At 42.0% G+C, this 19653-nt stretch overlaps 1 protein-coding gene across 7 annotated transcripts in view; it reads left to right on the forward strand.

The window, feature by feature from the left end:
• The first annotated feature begins 12878 nt into the window (after positions 1–12878).
• NCOA2 (nuclear receptor coactivator 2) overlaps positions 12879–19653 on the forward strand; it is a 198610-nt gene continuing 191835 nt past the window's right edge. For 3 of the 7 annotated variants that reach the window (XM_083824146.1, XM_083824144.1, XM_083824148.1), the window contains exon 1: positions 12879–13031. The gene's annotated coding sequence lies outside the window, so the exon portion shown is untranslated. Of the gene's footprint in view, positions 13073–19653 lie in introns of all 7 variants that reach the window. The other 4 variants (XM_083824150.1, XM_083824151.1, XM_083824145.1 and 1 more) reach the window with 2 other exon arrangements.

The raw sequence follows: 19653 nt of genomic DNA on the forward strand, positions 1-19653 counted from the left end.
CCCCAGCGGTAAATGAGATCTTGCTATTCTGGCTGAGCAGTCCAAAGCAGTCAATTTGCTCTCTGGAAGTCAAGTGTCTGCATTGCTTTTGCTCACCATTAAAATTGCACTGGGAATTATAGTTTATGTCCACTTGGAATATTTGTTTTACATCATATTTTTCTTCACAAATTTGAAAAGTCCTTTTCCTCAGCAGCTACGGATGTGCCTGACTTACACCTGCGTCGGGAACCCTCCAGTCCGTGGGCGTTTGGATGTGAGGGCAGGTCTTCATTTCTGGTGTACAAAATGTACCAAGAAACTATCAAATAGTACAGATGTAACAGGTTTTTTAATAAAGTTGAAAACTTAGTCTGTTTACAGAGTTTTAAGCCTTCAGTTTGGAACTGATACATTGCAAGCTGTTTGGTCTCCATTACTTTGCTTGGAGAAGCATTTTCTCTAGTGTATTATTTATATTTAAAGCCAGCAAAAAGTAGCAGTATCAATAGGAACAGCTTGCAATGCAGAAAGAGGAATGATATCAGCTGGAAAAAGCACAGAGTATAGCCAGGGAAAGGTTGTCTGTGGTCTTGTTTTAACAGTTTATGACTCTTCTTGCTTTATATAATCGATGTCAGTGTTGCAGATCCATACTTATGAATGAGGAAAGAAGAGGAGAACATAAGGCATCCATATAAAAAGGAGCTGACGTGGTGTTTTGATGCAGATTTCTACCCACCTGTGTGTGAACCAGTTACACCAGAACTACAATGTTCTTTTTTTTTTTTCCCCCTAAGTGGTAGCTGTGATTTGAGGTAGGGCGAGGTCCCTTTCTGCTTGCATTTAGAATAATGTTTGTATTTACAAAACACAATATAGAGTTGAATCTTCAGAATATTGTTTCTCCTAGCATTTTTTTTTTTTTACTTTAAATCATGTAATATTTCAATATAGATTCTATCCTCATTGCAATCTGCACAGTATTTTCTAATGTTTTTTGTATTTGGTCTTGGAGGAACGTACAAACTTTGGGATGTCATTGCTGCAGGTAAAGAGATATTTCCATGCCTTTACTATTCAGGAGCTTCATTTATTTTTAGCAAGAACCTTTTTCACTTGCTCTGAAGTAGCAATTCAGTCATGATTTGGTTATAGATTAAGGGATATCAAGTATGTACATTTCCGTGTTTAAGAAACAACCTGATTTTCAGTTTCACCTCTATTTGCATTTAATTTCCAGATTTTCTTACTCCATTCACCAAACTGGCATTTTGTATGTAAAGAGGAGAAATTATCTCTTGAAAGTATTCTTGTTTATTAGAATTTTATCTTCACAGAAGTATGCATAGCTTTATCTTTTCCTCATTTAGTTTCTATTGCTTTGACTTCAGCATGTTTAATTCCAATGAGTACAAATAATTACAGCTGGTGATTTTATAGATGACATGTCTACAATTTGTATATAGGCACATCTCTAGATATAATGCATTATATTACAACTAATTAATATAGGTTTTAAAAGCAATTCTGAGTTGTGGTCAGATGAAATTCCAAGTGTTTAAATAGTCTGCTTCTAGAAAATAAATAGTGTTATTTGGGAAAGATTCTTACATTACTTCTTCATTCCACAGTTTGGGGTTTGCAGGCTTACTTGATTTTCTTGTTTGAGTCATGTGAATTAGGAAGCCTTACTTGAAGTAGGCAAGCCTACTCCTTGCTCATGCTGTCCATGGTATCCTTGGTTGTCATTGACTTTTTCTACTATTAGACAGAGTAGTGGGATAGTACTTGGGAAATAAGCTGAACATAAGCTGGAATATAAGAATGGTGACTATGGGTTGTATCAAGGACTGTTTACATTCGTCTGTTCTCATATAACAATCAAACTGCAATTTATTTCTAAATAGTTGCATAGGCTACCTGGCCTTTAAACAGAAATGCATTACTTCTCTAACCAACATATTTTCTTGTTCTACAAAAATTTGTGAGTCTTTACAAATAAGGTATCAGTGAAGTGCTAAGAAACAGGCACTGAGGAATTTAATACCATTTAAAGTAATGAATATTATAATGAGCAATTCTTCCATAGAAAAGGGATATAAAACTTTTAATAGGGTATATGTAATATTTTACTTAGTTATTATAGGTAGTTTATAAACTAAAATACATTTTGTCATAAAACTGCATGAATGTAAGACAGTACTGAAAACAATGTGCTCTGTATTTATCAATAAGTATATAACAAAAGGAAATGCTATATTTGCAAATACTGATGCAATCAAATTTATACACAAGTTATACACAATGCTTTCCCTGATTACTACTCATTCAATGTATCACAATATAAGGTTACTTCTTTAACGCTATTGTTAGAATAAAATTAAAGACTTTATCAAAGCAGTAGGGGATATGATTTAAGGGATTTCTGAAAAAGCTTTTTCTATTTCAAATATGTTTCCCTCAAAATTAGAAATATTGTATAAATGCCAAAGTGTTGGATGGATTTGTTTTTTTTCATTGATGACTTTCATTTTAACAACAAAAGAAAGATTAGAAGGATCTACAAAAACAAGCATGAAGAAAATGGTCTTTAAATATATATATAGGTAGCAAGTTCAACTGAAGGCATGTTTGCAAGGCATGTTGTATTGTGCATGATTCTCTCTTGTAAAAACTAGCTAGAACCAGACTCAACAGCTTTACACAAACGCATTTCAATTTCTATCTCCGAATATCTTAAATAGACTCCTGATTAGCAAGGTACTTAGGCATGCAAGTAGTCTCAGTGAGTATCCCCGGCAAAGCTAAATATATTTGCCAAATCACTTACCTAAGGGTGTCTCCTGAATTTTTTGAATTGTTGCGTTGTTTACCCTGCTCTAGTTTCTCCCAAGAGTGACTCAACAACAGTTAAACAGCTGGTATAGTATGACACCTCTCTATCATACCAAAACCTGTACTTGGCCAAGTTTTCATTGTTCCTTTTAGCTTTGGTTTCTAGGTGCAGGGTAGGGATGGGGTTTGTAGGTTATTTTTATTATTATTATTACTATTGCTATAAATAATAATAAAAATACTTTTTTTTTTCTTATTTCTTATCTTGTATTTAGCTTGTAATGTTTGGTCAGGTAAGAACTGTTTACAACAAATTTGTGCAGTCCTCTTGCAAAATGGGATCTCATTCAACAGCTGACTCTCCCAATCCCTACAACAGCACAAGTTTAGTTCCCAGTTTTAACTTACAGTTAATTGAGCATGGCCTGTTAAAATAAACTAAAATGAAATACCTGACCAAATGTGACCGTCTCAGTTTCATAAGCATAAATAGAATCTTTCTCCTGTGTTGGAGTTTTTTTGTTTGTTTTCCTACAAATCATACTGTGTTACATAAGGCTATCATAAGACAGTACTGAGACTTGTTTGTAGTTAAAAGTAAAGAATGATTCTCTGATATCCATGATGCTGATCTGTAGAAATACTACTAAAAGAGAAACAAACACATGTGCACTTGTCTCTGAAAAATTCAGGCAGATTCAGTATGCACAAACCATACCAATGTTATTTGCTTATTATGCTTTGATTTAGAGTTTGGATTTTGCTGAAAAGTACAGACAGTTGTGCTCAAAAAGCCTCTCTTAGGTTTTCCTTTAAGATATTTTTTAAATAACTTGATGAGGTCTTCAGTCGGAGTGCCATTTATCAATATAATCTCCGTAATAATGTATTAAACTACGTTTTTAAATTTGGGGGTTAGGATGATAGGTCTGATCTCTGAACAAGAGTCAGCAATGCCATGTTCTCAGGGACTTGGACAGAACAAAAGCATCCAGAGATGTGCAAAAAAACATACAGCCTGCATGGCAAATGGAATAATGCTTGCAGTGCCAGTAAGGTCTCGGACCAAGTGGGATGTTCACTGTCAAGAAATGTGTCTTCTCTGCACCAACTGTAAAAAGTCCATAGGACTGCAGCTTGAATGCCCAGGGACCCACAGAAATGAGAGCTGGAAGGAGCTGGGATTCTCAGCGTAGAAAAAGACTCAGAAAGAAACACAGCAGCAGTTCTGCATACAGGTGAGAACCAGTAAGTAAAGAGATGTGGAAAAAAATCTCATCTCCATACCTATGGTAGATATGAGCTGAAGATAAAGGCTTAACAAGCAGCAGGAGAAACCAAGTCGAAGCTTTAGAAAAACTAGTTGTGTGGAGCAGAGCAATGCCGTAGCTGGGAGGCTGCGATGTCTTCATCACAGGTCATCAAGAACAGGTTAGACCAATGTCTTAGCAGTGAGATAGGTGCTGATAGTCCTGCTTTAAAGGAGGGGGTGGACACAGATGACCTCTCGACCTCTTTCTGCCTCATGATCTTGTTGTTTCTCTTTTTTTCTGGATACAGGGTATATATTTAACCCAACGGGCTGCATTTAAACTAAGAGGGAATGTGATAGTTTTCTATATAGAAATAAAATTCCTCCTCATACTTTGGTACTCTCTGATGTAAAAAAATGAACACCTTTGGCTCAGCTCAGTCTGTCTTTTTTTTTTTTCTTCCCTGCTTTGGTAAGCATAAGGCTGAGGCAGTTGAATGTACTTAGAATGTATTAAGGACAATTGGTTTTGGAAGCCTGCATCCCAGGAAGCACAGCAAATGTAACTGTCTCGTCAAATGTGCTTTACTTCTCCACTGCAGGATCTTTCTTAATTATGAGAATCAAAATGCAGAGTGGAAAGCTTAGGGTGCAGCTGGTTTTCTGAAACGGATAGCATGGAAAGGACAGCAAAAGATGGGAGAGAGCTTTATGCTACTTGTCCTCCTAATGTTAGGGCTACAGTGGCTCTTGCGAAATATTTGTTGATTTAAACACTGCAAGCAGAACTATTGATAGAGCCCATTACCTTAGCTGTCAGATTGGAGTCACTAAACAATTGTAAGGTTGAGTTGGTTAAGTTACATGTAAGTATGCGCATTGTTACAAATTGTGCTTTTCTATTTATTTTTTTTCCGTGCATTTGCATCATCTTTCAAGCAGCTAATCAAGCATGAATTACCTTACTGCAGGTACAAGCAGTAAGTTATTTATCCATTTATCTTAGCTCTTTTTCTCTTTTTAATTCATTTTTATGAAACAATTTAAGGTTCTTTTTTTTTTCATATATTATGATGAGTACTAAAATATATTTGAGAACTTAACAGGGAATAATCTTCCACCTTCATTTTTGCCTTTGCTAACCTTACTGTTTCCTGATGGACCCTATTTAAGAGGTACCTAACAGCCACATGTAATAACAACAAAAGCAATACCTCTAACTACAAAAACAAACAGATGTGAGCATGTACTATAGCAGTGTAGCAGCTTCAGAAATGTGAACTATCTTATACTGATCAAGAGGTGCCTACTTAAATGCATAGGAAGGCTAGAGCAATAGCTCTGAGACTAGTTCTTGTGAGATGTTAATTCTGACGACCAGTGATTATTTAAAAGCCAATCCTATTAAATTTTCTTCCTGATAAAAGAAAGCAGAAGGAAAATCATAGAACTGCTTGTTATACTGTGAGCAATGTGTCATCTTCATCCTACAGGTGGAGGAATTACGTGGTAGTAGTATCTGCTCCTGAAGCCCATAAGTGGAGGAAGCCAGTTTAAGGAGACCACCAGAGCTGTCAGGCACACAAAAGTCAGCAAATCCAAAGAGCTGCCTCGGGAAGGAAAGGAAGGATGTCCAAAACCAATCACGGAAATCTTCAACTTGTTGGTCTGCACTCTCTGTCTCACTCTTTAGGAATGACTGTTTCCCATCCCTGATGCCTTCATCTGGTGAGTCAGATGAGGCTGATGCTAACCAGCTTTCAAGAGGGCAAGCCATTAGGCTGAAATGGAGGTAGTTCAGGAAATGGGACTACATACTGCTACGTAGTATGAGAAACTCAGGGACATTTTTTTCCTCCTAATTTTTTGTTAGATTAAAACAATTCCATGCTAAAACTTGGTTATTCTGGAGTTTAGTGTTGGAAATCAAACTAGGAGTCGAGCTAGGGAGTTGTGCCAGGCTCTTTATATTTCCTTCTTTATACTTTCTGGACTTTATTTCAGTTAAGTGTTTGTAAGATCAAACTTCCGTGCTATCTGTAAATCAAAATGTTATTTGTGGTCTCAAGTTTGGAAAGCCATTTAACTGGTTCTGTGACTAAATCACTGTCATCTCCATCTTGATTTAATCTCTTTCATAATGGCATTAAGAACTGCAGTACAGAGAGGCAGATCTTAAGTCTGCTGCATGAAATGTGCTACTTGTACAGACATGCTGAGTTTTTGCCAGTTAAAAACATGCTTCACCACCCCTCTGTTTTTTTATGTCTTCTGCAGTCTAATTACATGAGCTAGTAAACTTACATGTGTACATATCTCCAGGTTTACACAGTAAGTGACCAATGGAGAACATAGATAGATCATCCTCAGTGTGTAATCAGCTTAATAGTGAATTTAGAAAGTGCATTCAACATCAAAGATGTAGGGTTACTTAGACCCTACATGCATGATAGTTGTAGTTTAGAAGGAAAACATTATAATGTGTTTGATCAGTGATGAGAAGTAATAGTTAAATATGAATTAATAAAGTTACCTTAAAATAAGTTTTCTGAGGACATCCAAAATAGAGCCAACAAAGGGTGTGTCTAGGGGTGACATGAACGTTCAAGCGTTCATGTCACCTTGTTAATGTTTGGGTGTCTTTTAAGAAGTTTTAGTTCTGCCTTTCCTCAGCAATGTATTTTATTATCAAGTTCTTGTGAAAATAGGAAATTGTATATATTAAAGCACAGGAATGCAAGGGAGGAAGGCAGTGTTACACAATTCTAAATAAAAGATAAATTAACATGTTCAGCCACGTAATTACAAGGGGAAGAGGACCTTGCTCTCTAAGCAGCAAAAACATAATGAAACACTTGTAGCTTTATTTCTTATGTGTAGCTCAGTTATACCCCTTAGTGTGGGTGCTTGACAGCTGTTTACTTTCTTGATTAAAGTCTGACTATAGGGGTGAGCTGGGCTTTTTTTCATCCTCACTAGAAAGAAAGGCAACATCTTTTGAATAGACTACATGAATATGCAGAATATGTCAGGGCATCTGTATTGTTGAGCACATGTTGCAGGATGGGAGAGTCTGAGAATAAAAGACTAGAAAAAACAAAGATAAAAGGGAAAATAAGGGCAAAAGGAAAAATATTAGAGAATATTCTCTGGAAAAGTTAGGAGAGAAGTGTGAAATAAAGCATAGAAGCAAAAATAATTGTTTCCCACAAAAAGTATCACAGAGTCACAGAATTCCCAAGGCTGGAAGGGACATCTAGGGGTGTCTCCCACACGAGCAGGGTCACCCCGAGCTGTGTGTCCAGGAGTGCCCAGCCAACAGAGAAAAGCAACCCCTTTTTTCATGGCTGGGATTTTGTACCAACTGCTCAGCGATCCCATCACAACGCACAAGAAGAAATTTAGGGGCAGATTTTGTTTGGTCCAGCTCTTATTGCGGTCATGATTGCTATGTGTAGCTGAAGGAAAGAGACGCAAACAAATGGGCTAGGTAAATGCAGGTCCAGCAATGTAAAAGTACGAGGTTGGTTTTTTTGTATGATATTACAATACAAGGATGATATATACACTTGCCATAGCAGTTGAGCTTTAGTTATACATGTATATTTCCCTCAGGTGAATATTATTTTGTCTTAGTCAAAACTACTAAAAAAAAGTAGTATGAATAAAACAAGAGTAATTTATTCTAGTACAAAAATATTTGTATAAATATTGATTAAAATTCTAATACACTACACATTTATAATTTTCATAGGTAGACTAGCTAACCCAGATTTTTTTTTATAATACCTCTCTTCAAAGAGTGTTGGCTTAACAAATTCAGGACACTTTATAAGATAAAATTGATCTTGATTGATTTATTGTTTGAAAAAGTTTGGAGATTTTCAAGATTATCTGATGAAAAAATACAAACATGAAACAAACTTCTGTATTAACAACACCTCAAAAGGCAACAAAATATTTGATTAAACACTTTTAAAAATTACATTTTTATTATTTGATGTGGGAAGATGATGTCTAAAGTTTTTCTAAGAGAAAAAAAGTCTTATTTTTAATTTTAACACATAAGGACTATGCACCTATGATAAGTTCCTCACTACAACCTCGTAATTAAGTCAGTGTTTCAATGCATCATATGAAAATAAATCCCAAGTCTCATTAGGGAAGCTGAGCGTAGATGCTTTAAAAGAACATAGCACCATTTAAATCGATGTGTGACTTTGAAAGGGGAGCTTTTGGTAAAGGGATGATGGAAGGAGCATAATCAGAGGTGGTTTGGGGATGGGATGCCAGGTCAGAGTGTCACAGTGACTGTAACCATAAGGTATGAGTACCATGCCAGGTGCGCGTACAGCATACCTTTCCATGGTCATGGTGTCTGGGAGAAGCACTTAGTGGCTCAAAAAAGGCAAATGTTGCCTCCATCTACAAGGAGGAAGATGTAGGGGACTACCAGACAGCCTGACCTTAGTCTGTGGGAGGATTAGGCAGGTGATAGGGGACAGGCAGTAAGCCAAAATCTGCCTGACCAACCCAACTGCTTTCTGTAACAAGAAGGGATGGACATTTTATGTGGAGAAGGGGAGAGCAGGGGATGTCATTTACCTTGGCTTCAGTAAGACTTTTGCCACAATGACTTGCAGACCTTATTTAACGACACTGGAAAGGTAAGAACTAGATGAGAGGAAGATTTGGTGTAAAATTGGCTGGACCCTTAGGCTCAAGGGTTGTGATCCAGTAGCAAATCCAGCTGTTGGCTGGAATCTTGGGGCTGAAACTGTGTGACATCATTGTCAGTGACCTCAGTGATGAGATGAAGTGTACCCATGGCAAGTTTGCAGTTGACGACAGACTGGGGAGGTGTGGTGAGCACACTGGAGGGACATCAGCAGACTGGAGAAAAGGGCTGGCAGGAACTTCTCAAATTCTGACAAATGGTGGTACAGCATCCTCAAACTGGGATGGAGTAAGTGTCCACGTTATGAGCTGGGGGACTGAGTAGGTAGAAAACAGCTTTGCAAAAAGGGATTTGTAGGTGAGCAACAACCCAGCCAACAGTGTGCGATTGCAACAAAGGCCAATGGCCATAATAACAAGAGCAATATTCCCATCCGTGGAGTATGTGTGAGATTGCATCTGGACTACTGCGTCCTCCTTTGAGGTCTTGAGTACATAAAAGGCATTGACATAAAAAGGCAAATCCAGCAAAGTGCTGCCAAGTTGGTGAGGTGGCTGGAGCAAATGGCATGCAAGTAGCAATTGAGAGGGTTGGGTTGTTCGGTCTTATGGAGGGAATGCAGATGGGAATTTTGTTGTTCTCCTCAGTTATCTAATGGGCAGGTATAAAGAAGATGGAGCCTTCTTGGAAGGTCACAGTTGCCTTTTAACTGTGAGAGGTAACAGACACAAGCTGGAAAATACTTGTTAGATATAAAGGAAAAAAACAAAACAAAACAAAAACCAACTACCACCACCAATAACAAAAACAAACAAACAAAAAACCACAGAAACCTCACAAGTGTGGTCAAACACTGGAACAGGTTGCTTAGAGGTGCTGTGCAATCTCCTTCCTTAGAGACAGAAAAACTTGGCTGGATATGACACTGGGAAAGCTGGTATAACTTCAAAATTGGCCCTACGTGGAGCTGAGGGTTCAGCCAAAAGATCTTGACAGGTCCCCCTCACCCTAAAGAGGGTGAAGATCTTATAGCAGATTTACCTGATTTAAAATTTCATTTTAATTTCTTTGTGGATTTGAGTTAGGTATATACAATATTTCTCTCTCTATATATATATTGATGTCATAAAGACCATATCTAAGTCGTCTTGGGAATGTTAATAAGTGGGGACTCAGTTCTCCATAAAGGTGGGCAGAGTGAATATACAGGGTAAATGCAGCTGCTCATGGAAAAAAAAAATTGTACACCAACAGCTGCTCTACATATAGCCCTGATGCCAGCAGGTGCACATAAACCCCTCTTTGTTACGTGTTAAAGCTGGAGATGGAGCTTTATGAGACAGCAGCCATACCTAAGTGGCTTACCAATTTCATGAGCATTCAACAAATTGTTAATTGCCTTTCACCTGATGGAAGAGTAACTTTCTAGCTTATTTGAAAAGCAGGCAAGAACATTTCTGTGTATGTTAGTTTTACTCACAGTACCCTGGGTGCCAAATTTTGTAGAAATTCACCGGGGGGAAGGAGGGGGGGAATAATTAAAAAAAATGAAAACATATGTTTATTCTGATCAGTGAAACACTACTACACTGAGATTCTCTTTTTTTTTTTTTCTTATTGATCTGGGGGAAAAAAAAAGTTATGATGAGGGAATTTAAGCAAACTTCACTGAAAATTCAAAGGAATTAAAAGCTTCTGTCTGTGTTAAGTTTCACACCAGGAAAGGTTTGCAGATCACAGTGAATAATCAAGTGACTGTACAATGTGATGCTGTGAACAAAATAGCCAGCAAGGTTAGAAGTCTAAGTGGGAGGAGGATGAACATGGGAGGATGACAGAATGCATATATTGCTCTTGTTTAAAACTGGAGAAGCTTCTTGTGAAAAGCGAAACCCATCTCCACTCAGCTTAATGCAGCACTGGTGCAATACATTGGAGGAGATTCAAAGAAGAGCCATAAAGCTGAATAAAATCCAGCACTGAATTGTGTTTAGTGAATCCATTTCCCTCTGGAAGATGACGCTTTCCCTTTAAAGAACAGCAATTAGGAATAACATAATTCCTGGCCTTTGCACACAGTGATATTTGTGACCAGGGTTTTGTATTCTGGCCTTAGATGACAAAACGTGTTTGCTCATGAGTTAGCAGCTTATAACAAATTTCAGAGGATCTGAACATGTGTGTATGTAGTTAAATCCCCTCTCTCACCCAGTTTGACAAGGACTCTTAGCTGCTTCAGACTCAGGGGTTTTCTCAATGCTGAGCCCATAAACTTTGCGGTAGGTGGGCAATCTGTTGTGTTTGTACCGCAGCAAGGTAAAAGGCCTGCCTTGCTCTTCCTGGTGGATTCAGGTAATAATTTAATGAGGACTTTTGGTTACGTTGAAGGATGTGTGGGGTTGGGAAAAATTAAAATTAAAAAAAATTAAAAAAAAAATTAAAATTACCTGTGCAATTCTAAATTGGACTGCTTATGGTCATAGTATCAAAGACACTATTTTTTTCCCAGCGGACCACTGCTTCATTTCGCATAGGGGAATGAATGAATCATGACCGTGAGGTAAATGAGATTATTGCCTGTATAACAGTGAGCTTATTTGCTACAGAAATTTGCACAGATATAACAAATGAGACCAGAGGAAAAGCTCTGTCTCTTTGCCGCAGGTTTTCTTCCACATACAAGCTGCTCTCATTTGCCATGTTATTTCAAGGTAATATTCTGACTTCTCTGCACTTCAGCCAGAACAGCCCTTCGATCTCTTTGCTGCCTGCCTGTCTACGGGCATGGTGGAAGAGCTTTCTGCAAACACAAGAGTTTCTCTGCCTGAGCACGACTGATGGGCAGGGACATTCCCAAGGGTTGTCCTCTCCAGCTGCAGCAGGCCAGCACTGGAGCATGCCCACTTGGGGTGATGCCAAAAGCACTCCCCTAAGAGGGTGGCATTTAGGGTAGGTAGGATCTCTCATTAATTTAGCAGCAAAGCTAAGCATATGTGAATTATCCCCTCCATCCCCCCAGCTTTCTAATGACTAAATTCAAGCAGACTTCTGATGGCCATCCCCACCATACCCAAGTTCATTCTCCAGAAAAGGAAAATATTAGAAGTTTTCAGTGGACTGAGGAGACGAGCAGGGCAGAAGGTTTGCCTTAAATTTGTTTTGAGACACAGCTGAACTATTGTTACTAAATGAAAGAAAAAAAGCAAAACAAACAAACACAAAAATGAGTCAGACGAGCATAGGGAAACATACGCAGCACAGGTACTACAGCAAAATGTAACCACCTGAAAAACAAGGATTATGATAAAAAAAAGTATCAGAATATCTGCTGAGTTAGCCATACTATCAGTAACAATGTATAATGCCTGGATAACTGCAGAAAAACTTAGGGCTACATATTCATGTGAGAAAACATTAGAAATAACAATTGTTAGAGCCTGCAGAGAATAACTCGCCATTAGTGATACTTGTGAAAACGTAAGGCTGATCTTTTAAGATAGGATTTCTGCATAACGGCTTAGCCTGCAGAACTAAAGGGCAATGTTTAACAGCCATCCTTCGGCCCTCAATAATTTTTAACTCGCATCTCCCCATCCTGCGAGAGTCGGTGCTGCTGCGCGGTTGCGCGGCGGTGCCACAATTTGCACGCAACGTGTTTTCCTTTTTTTTTTTTTTATTTTTATTTTTATTTTGTTTGGGGGAGTGGGGGGGAAATAAGACCGCCCCCTTCTTTTTGGTGAAGATGGGCCCCTAAAAGGGAAGCGCCCCAGTCCCGCAGCGGGCTGCATTTAAAGACTCGCCCTGTGAGGGCGAAGGACTTTTTTTTTTTTTTTTTCCTCCTCTTTTCCTTTCTTCCCCCCTCCCTCCCCTTTTTCCCCTTCCCCCCCCCCCCCCCCGGTGGGTGCAGGGCTGGGGGGAGCGGGGCTGCCATTGTCCCCGGGGGCGGGCAGCGGGACAGCCCCGCGGCCCGGGGGGACATCGGCCGGGGGTGGCGGCGCCTCGGTGCCGCCCGGCCCGGCTCGGCTCGGCCCGGCTCGGCCTCCCCCAGCTCGGGGCCCGGCCGCTGCCGCCGTGCCCGGGGGCAGGGGGGGGGAGTGCCTTGTGCCTCCCCCCGCCTCCTCCCCGTCCAGCCCTCCTCTGGGTAGAAGGGGAGGAGGAGGAGGAGGAGGAGGAGGAGGGCGAGTGGTGGGAGGGTCTCTGCATTGAAATAAACAAGCAGGCAGTTATTAAAACGGGAACATGGCGGCCGCAGCCCCAGCTTCAGCTTCGGCTTACAAAGCGAAGGTCAGCGCCGCCGGCGGCCGCGGGGGACGCCGCTGACCCCGGTACCGGCTCCCGCACGCCCCCCTCGGCCCCGGCTCGGCGGGGGGGGGTGTGCCCCGGCCCCCCCCCACGCCTCCCCGACGGGCACCGGGGGCCGCCCGGGGCCGCGGAGGGACGGCGGTGGCGGGCGGCTTCCCCCGCGCTGACGCCGGCCGAGGGGAGCGGGGGGGTTATGGGGGGGGGGAACCGGGCGGGGGTCGCGGCCCCCTCGGCGGGGAGGTGAAGGGGAAGAGGGGCTGCGGGGCCGCCCCTCGCGGGGGCATCGCGCGCGCACACCCCCTTTTTTTAGGGGGGGGGAGGTAGTGCCCCGGGACGCCCCCCCCCCCCGTTGTGGGGGGGGTCGAGGGGTGCTTGCACCGCACCCTGCCGCCGCCGGGCCGGGGGGGGTCGCTTCGCTGCGGCCAGGCCGGCCGGAGGTGGGGAGCCGCCTCTCCGCGGCTGCCGGGGGGAGAAAGTGGGGGGAAGGCAGGGGGCGCCGCGGGGGGGCGCGGGCATCCGCCGGCGGAGGGCATGGGGCAGAGCGGGGCGAGGGGGGGGATTTCAGAGGGGTGTTGAGGATCCCCCCCCTCCCCCCCCACACACACACAGGAAACTTGCAGGGAGGGTCTCTCCGTCCCCGCTGACAAAAGGGCTGATTTGGGGAGCAGGGCGGTGTTCGCCCCCTCCCCTTCCCCCGGCTGACAACGGCTCGGGGCCGAGCCGGCCGCCCCCTTCCCTTTTCCCTTCCCCATCCCGGCTGGGCTCTGCTCGGCTCCTCCAGGTGCCCTCTGCCCTTCCCGGTGGGCCGGGGAGCGCGGGGGGAAGGAGGGGGCAAAGCGGGCAACTTCTGCGAACTTTCTGCGCGGGGGCTGCGCCTGCGTGTGCGCGCCGCGCCGGGCCGGGCCGAGCCGAACCGGGGCCGGGCCGAGCCGAGCCGAGCCGCGGAGGCTCCGCGTTCGCGCAGCCCCGGGGCGGCCGCCGCCTCCCGGGAGGGGTGGGTGGGGTGGGGGCCCGGCCGCCGCAGTGCCGTGTGGCTGCGTGTGTGCGCGGGGCGGGGAGGACGAGGACGAGGAGGAGGAGGAGGAGGAGGAGGGATGGCAGCCGGCTGGGCGCGGGGTCCCCGTGCGGGCGGGGCGGGCGGCGCCGCGCTCACCGCGGGGCTGCAAGGACGGGGGGGCCGCGGCGGTGGTGGCAGCGCCGGGAGCGGGGCCCCACGCTTTTGGGGCGGGGGGGAGGGGGGGGGAGAGGTGCCCCAAGCCCTCCTCCCCCCGCGCAGCGCGGTTGTTGCGCCCCTCCCCGCGCCGCGGGGGCGCTGCGGGCCCCCCGCTGCCGCCGCGCTCCTCGGGGGCCGCCGGGCGCGGAGTAACCGCGGAGTAACCGCGGTGTAACCGGAGCCGCGGGGTCCGAGCTGGTCTCACCCTCGCTACTCGCCTCCGAAGTGCGTGTGTGCAGCCCGCTGTCTGAACGCACTTGTAATTTAGCCAGGAAACAGCCTCCTTGTGAAGGGAGGCCGGCTTGCTTGTTGGGCAATAATCGATTGCTGGGTTTTCTTCGTATGCTTGTATTTTATTTCGGGGTAGTCGGTTCGGTTGTAAAGCCTATTCACCTGCTTCCTGCAATATTTTTATGCTGTTTAAGAATAGTTTGAGCTCAGCGTATTGTGTCTGCCTATGACAGTTACGGCAAAGCTCTATTGCCACTGTAAATAAGTAGGCAGTTTAAGGCTGCCACTCTTTTTACTTAAAGCATTTTTTTTTTTGGTGGTTGTTCTTACTTCGCTGCCATTGTGGCTGACGGCAGTCATTTGTTTTCATCCCGTTGGGTTTTTATGTGCTGAAGTATGAAATCAACTCTGGCCGGTTAATTTCCTCGCTTCTTACAACCTGATAGTGGCGTTGGGCCACCTGGTGGGCTCCTCTCGTGGGGGATCCCTCCAAGAGGCCGCCTGGGCAGGGGGAGCTGCTGATCCACTGTGCTGGGCACTCGCAGAGAAATGGCAGCGTTGGGTGCCCTCGAGAACCTCATACTGAAGCTGTTATTCCCCAAAGCGACGTTCTTGTTCCCTTATGAACAGTGTAAGACCCCTGTGAATGAAAACTGGCCGTTTTTACCACAGATTGTGTAGGTCCTGCACCTCCTACGTAGTTTTCAGAACATTTGCTTGTTGACGTCAGCAGTGGTGTCATAAATAGGGTACATCAGGCTCATGCAAATTTGCGCATACATGTGTTTGCAGGCACGTGTGGACACCCATGAATTTGTGTTCCTTACTTTGACGTTTCTAATATAGCCCTCAAGTAGCTGTATTACACTGTAACACAGAAGTTGGCTGCAGTCTGTCATGGGAGATAAAGATGTAAATTTGCCCCCCTGCCCTCCCTAGGTTATTCCCCAAGTTTACAAGAGGTGCTGTGGTAAGCTTAATGTCCATTTGTGATCCGGGGTCTTGAGCAAAATACTCAGTCATGGAATCAACCCTCAGAAATATTCAGAACAGCTTTAAAAAGAATGGTTGATCTTAAATGTCATACAAATATTTGAAGAATCATGTAATTTTCAGTATGTTTGTATCTCATTTTGGTGAGCATTATGTAATAAATGCCTGACAAAGGTGGTGTAATTATGTCTTTCTTTTTTCAGCCGGCAAGTTCTTTTATTTCACGTAAAAGCTGAAGGTTTCTCAACTTTATATTTTCTCAAGCTTGTGGTCTTTACTAGCAAAAGGATCCATATACTACACTGATACTTCATGAGTATCTCTGTAGTTTCTGAAGATGCTTTTTTTGCAAGATGTGTAGCTCTTCTTGTGTTCCTCTTTGTGTGTCCTGGTGGTGTCAGTGCTATATTCGAAACTCAAGACATTTGAGGAAGGAATACATTATTCCTATCAAGAATGATACTGTTGGAATAAGACAGTTCAGTTTTAAGTTCTTAAACCATAGCTACATAATTTGAGAGTGAAAATGTTCAAAGATCGTTCCCCTTGGACAAAAATGGGAAAGTATTAGGGATTTGTTCACGTAGGAAGTAGCGTATTGTATTAAACTGAAGCCATGAAGTCAAGATTAATTATTTAGGAATATTTGTGTTTTTATAATCCTTTAGGATGCAGCTTGCTCACTGTAAGTCTGCAAGACTCTGTCATGAGAATGAAAGTGTTGACACTTCCCTCCATCGCTGAAAGAGAGTAAGAGCTAGTCCATCTGCAGAGAGCACAGGTTTTTCAGCAGGAAGAACAAAGTCATTGGGAAAGACAGCTGCTGCTACAATGCCCACAGTCTTCTGGTCTTTCCCTTTGTTGCTGATGTCACTGTCTTATTGGCAAAATCTGGGGCTCAGCGTTGAGCCTGAGTTTTGGTAGCACCTGAAATGAGAATTGTGGAAATTGCAGAGGCTTGTGAGACTTAAAGCCTTGAGGATGCTGTCAGCTCATTGAAGAGAAAAAGCTGAGCGTGAGACTGGTGCCAAATTCAAGTATAAATGTAACTCTCTTTGTCTGCTCAGTACTAATTGTGCGCTGAAGAAAGGCAATACTGAGCTAATGCTGTTTCTGCCAAATTCATTTTTTGTATGTTTGCTGTGCTTAGCCTCTCTAAACAATGCAATTTGTATTCAAGTACGTATAAAGTATTTAACAAATTCCACACGTTTTCTTTAGAATTCTTACCTACATTAAAACGTTCGGTATTCATTTATTTCTGTGTTTGGCTTCTGGCTTCTGAGGCCAAAGGTGAGATGTGTTGTTACACGGTATATACCCTTGTGTGTGACTTAGCATTTTAAACTAAGGACAGAGTAATGTTGATATTTACTTTTGTAGAAGGTGTATTACAGCATCCATTCATGCACTCGTTTTCTACTGTTAGCTAATTTAGTTACAGATGGCTACTCTGGCAGGATCCCTTATTTTTATTTTTAAATAAGGTGAAGTTCAGTGCACTACTTTATTTGTGTTAGTTGTTAAAACATTCTCATGCTCCTGGTGGCAGATAAAGACAAATCTGTCAATGTAATGCTGAGAGCAAGGGAGGCGGAGAGGGAGAAACAGGGAGGGACTGGGGGGGGGGGGGGAACCCTCCTGAGCATATGGAGACATCCAGAAAAAGATGTGCATCGTCAGCTGTGATTCCATTGTGTGCTTGCAGACAAGAGCTGAGCTTTTCTTCTCCTGGGAATTTAAACCTTACAGAAGTATTCTTTGACTTTTACCCGTCAGGGTAATCGAGCTTAGATAACGTGCGCTTCACATGTTTATTATAGATAGTATTTTGATAATATTTGTAAGATTTCAGGGGAAACGTGAAACATAAGGAATCCTGCTCTGTGTTGGAGTTGCAGTTTGAGCAGGCGTGCATATAGGTGAAATGGTAACTTTGAGTAGTAAGAATAATTTGTAATGTTACATCAGTGGTTACATATTACTAAAGCAGCTTACCAGTTCTGAGGCTAATAGTTTGTCAGCAGTATTTGCATTATGCAAACACTCCCTATTTTTAATGATTCAATAGCTTAGCCTCTTCAAAATATACCAAGTAGAAATGGGACATGGAAAATGACAGCTTGCATAGTTTAATCAATTTAGGGTGCAGCATTTAATAAAATAAAAAATCCAAGCTAAAACAAACAAACAAAAAACAACACCACAAATCATCATGGTGTATTTTTAAATAAGGGCTTAAGCAAACAAACAAAAAAATCCCAAACAAAACAATTTTGTCAGTGTAGTGATGTGAGTATTCAGAAATAGTATTAACATTAATTTACATAATGAAAAAAACTGAGTGGAAGAAATTCATTTTCTTCTGCTCAGTCCTACATTTACTTATTACCTAGAACAGTGTTTCCTTTCCTGAGCATTTAGAATACTTCTGCTGCTTTATAAAATTACTTGGGGTTGATGAATAGCTCAAAAAATACATCTTGAATGTGGTGGATTCACTGCATTACATTTTGTTAATATTTATGATTTTTCAATCTTGTTCTATGGAAATAAGATGTTATTCAAGTTAAGTGTAATAGAAATTTTACTTAGTTTTATGGAAATAATACAGGCACGATTCCTATGGAAAGTGTATGGTCACTGGGGTGCTTGGCTTTTTGAAGTTTGAAATTAGTTCATTAATTTAAATGTCTAAAGCTATACAACAACACATTAACAATACACTTTTTTTTTTCTTCTGCAGCTGCATCATTATACCATTTGAAGTCTTGCATTTCCTTAAATGGCTTCCATAACAATCTCCCATTAATACAGTTACTGGCATATATTATTCTTTCTTTGCTCTCATTTTCACAGCTATAACTGATAGTAAATCTCACTCTTTCTGTGAGTGTGCTCTGATTAGAGTTTTCAGGAGCCTTTTTGTAATATGCTTCTGCTTTTTGCAGGTAACATGCAGCGCCCTCTCTGCAAATCCTAATTACATTTTTTTCTTTTTTAACTTGAAGTTACTCCTTGTTTAGAAAGGATAACGTAACATGGGCTATTTTAGCAAAATATATGGAAACTATTAATGTATTAATGAAAGGGCAGGGAGTTTAGGCGACAAATTAAAGACATCTACTGAAAATGTTAATTTATCCATAAATCTCAGGTAGTACAGGTCACGTGAGCTTCTACGGGGGGGGGATCCTTGGATATAGTGAGATCATATATCTGATGTAGTGATGACTGAGTGTTGCTATTTTGATGCTTTTTTAGTGAGCTATGTAAGACATATTGTTGCTCTTTGGTAGGATTTATAGTGGACATATCACAATTGGCTGCTTTATTGGCTGCCTCAGTGGAAAAGTCTGGGATTGAAGAATGGGGATGGAAAGTGAAATAACATTTTACTTGTTAGGTCAGGATTATTATGGAATCTTATTCTGTCCATGTGGTAATTCATCTGTGTGTGAACAGATTTAGTTTTTCATCGCTGTCAGTATTGATCTCTAACGAGCCTTACAAATGGATTTTGAAGAAAATTACTACAATTAAAAACAATGTAGTTTGTCACTTATTTGTACGTCACTGATTATGTAGGAAGTACTAAATTGCATTTAAAAAGAAAACTTTATGAGGGAGGAGGAAGTTCTGCCTATGAATAAATTTGATAGTATATACTGAAACTTTTATTACAGCTAGTTTATGAACTTACAAATTCATCACACACCTGTGTGACAGAATCAAATTTAAAAATAAATAAAGTTAAGGTCATATGCTTTTCGTACCCGTGCAAATGAGAGTTCAGACATCACCTGGTTTACACTGGAGATTACTTTCCATCACAGTCCTTCCATCCTGTTTTGAGTTTGCCAGGTAGCTCTTTGGTTTCCATCCTGTAGTGTTTCTACAGTAATGTCAGGGCTTGCAGACCAACCACTGAGGTTATTCCCAGAAATAAATGCAATTATCTTCAACTAATTTCACTTGCGGCCCTTATACAAATTTGTACCTTGGTCTCCAGAGATACGAGTGATGTCCTCTTCCTTTCCTATCAATTTCTTAGAACAGTTTCATAGAGTAGGAAGATTGTGAGCTTATACAGGTGAATACATTATTTACTTTACCTAATTTTCATTGCAGTTTCAAGGAGAATACTTCTTCTTCAAGTCAAGTCTT

This window comes from Anser anser, assembly GCF_964211835.1.
Source record: "Anser anser genome assembly, chromosome: 2".
Classification (NCBI taxonomy): domain Eukaryota; kingdom Metazoa; phylum Chordata; class Aves; order Anseriformes; family Anatidae; genus Anser; species Anser anser.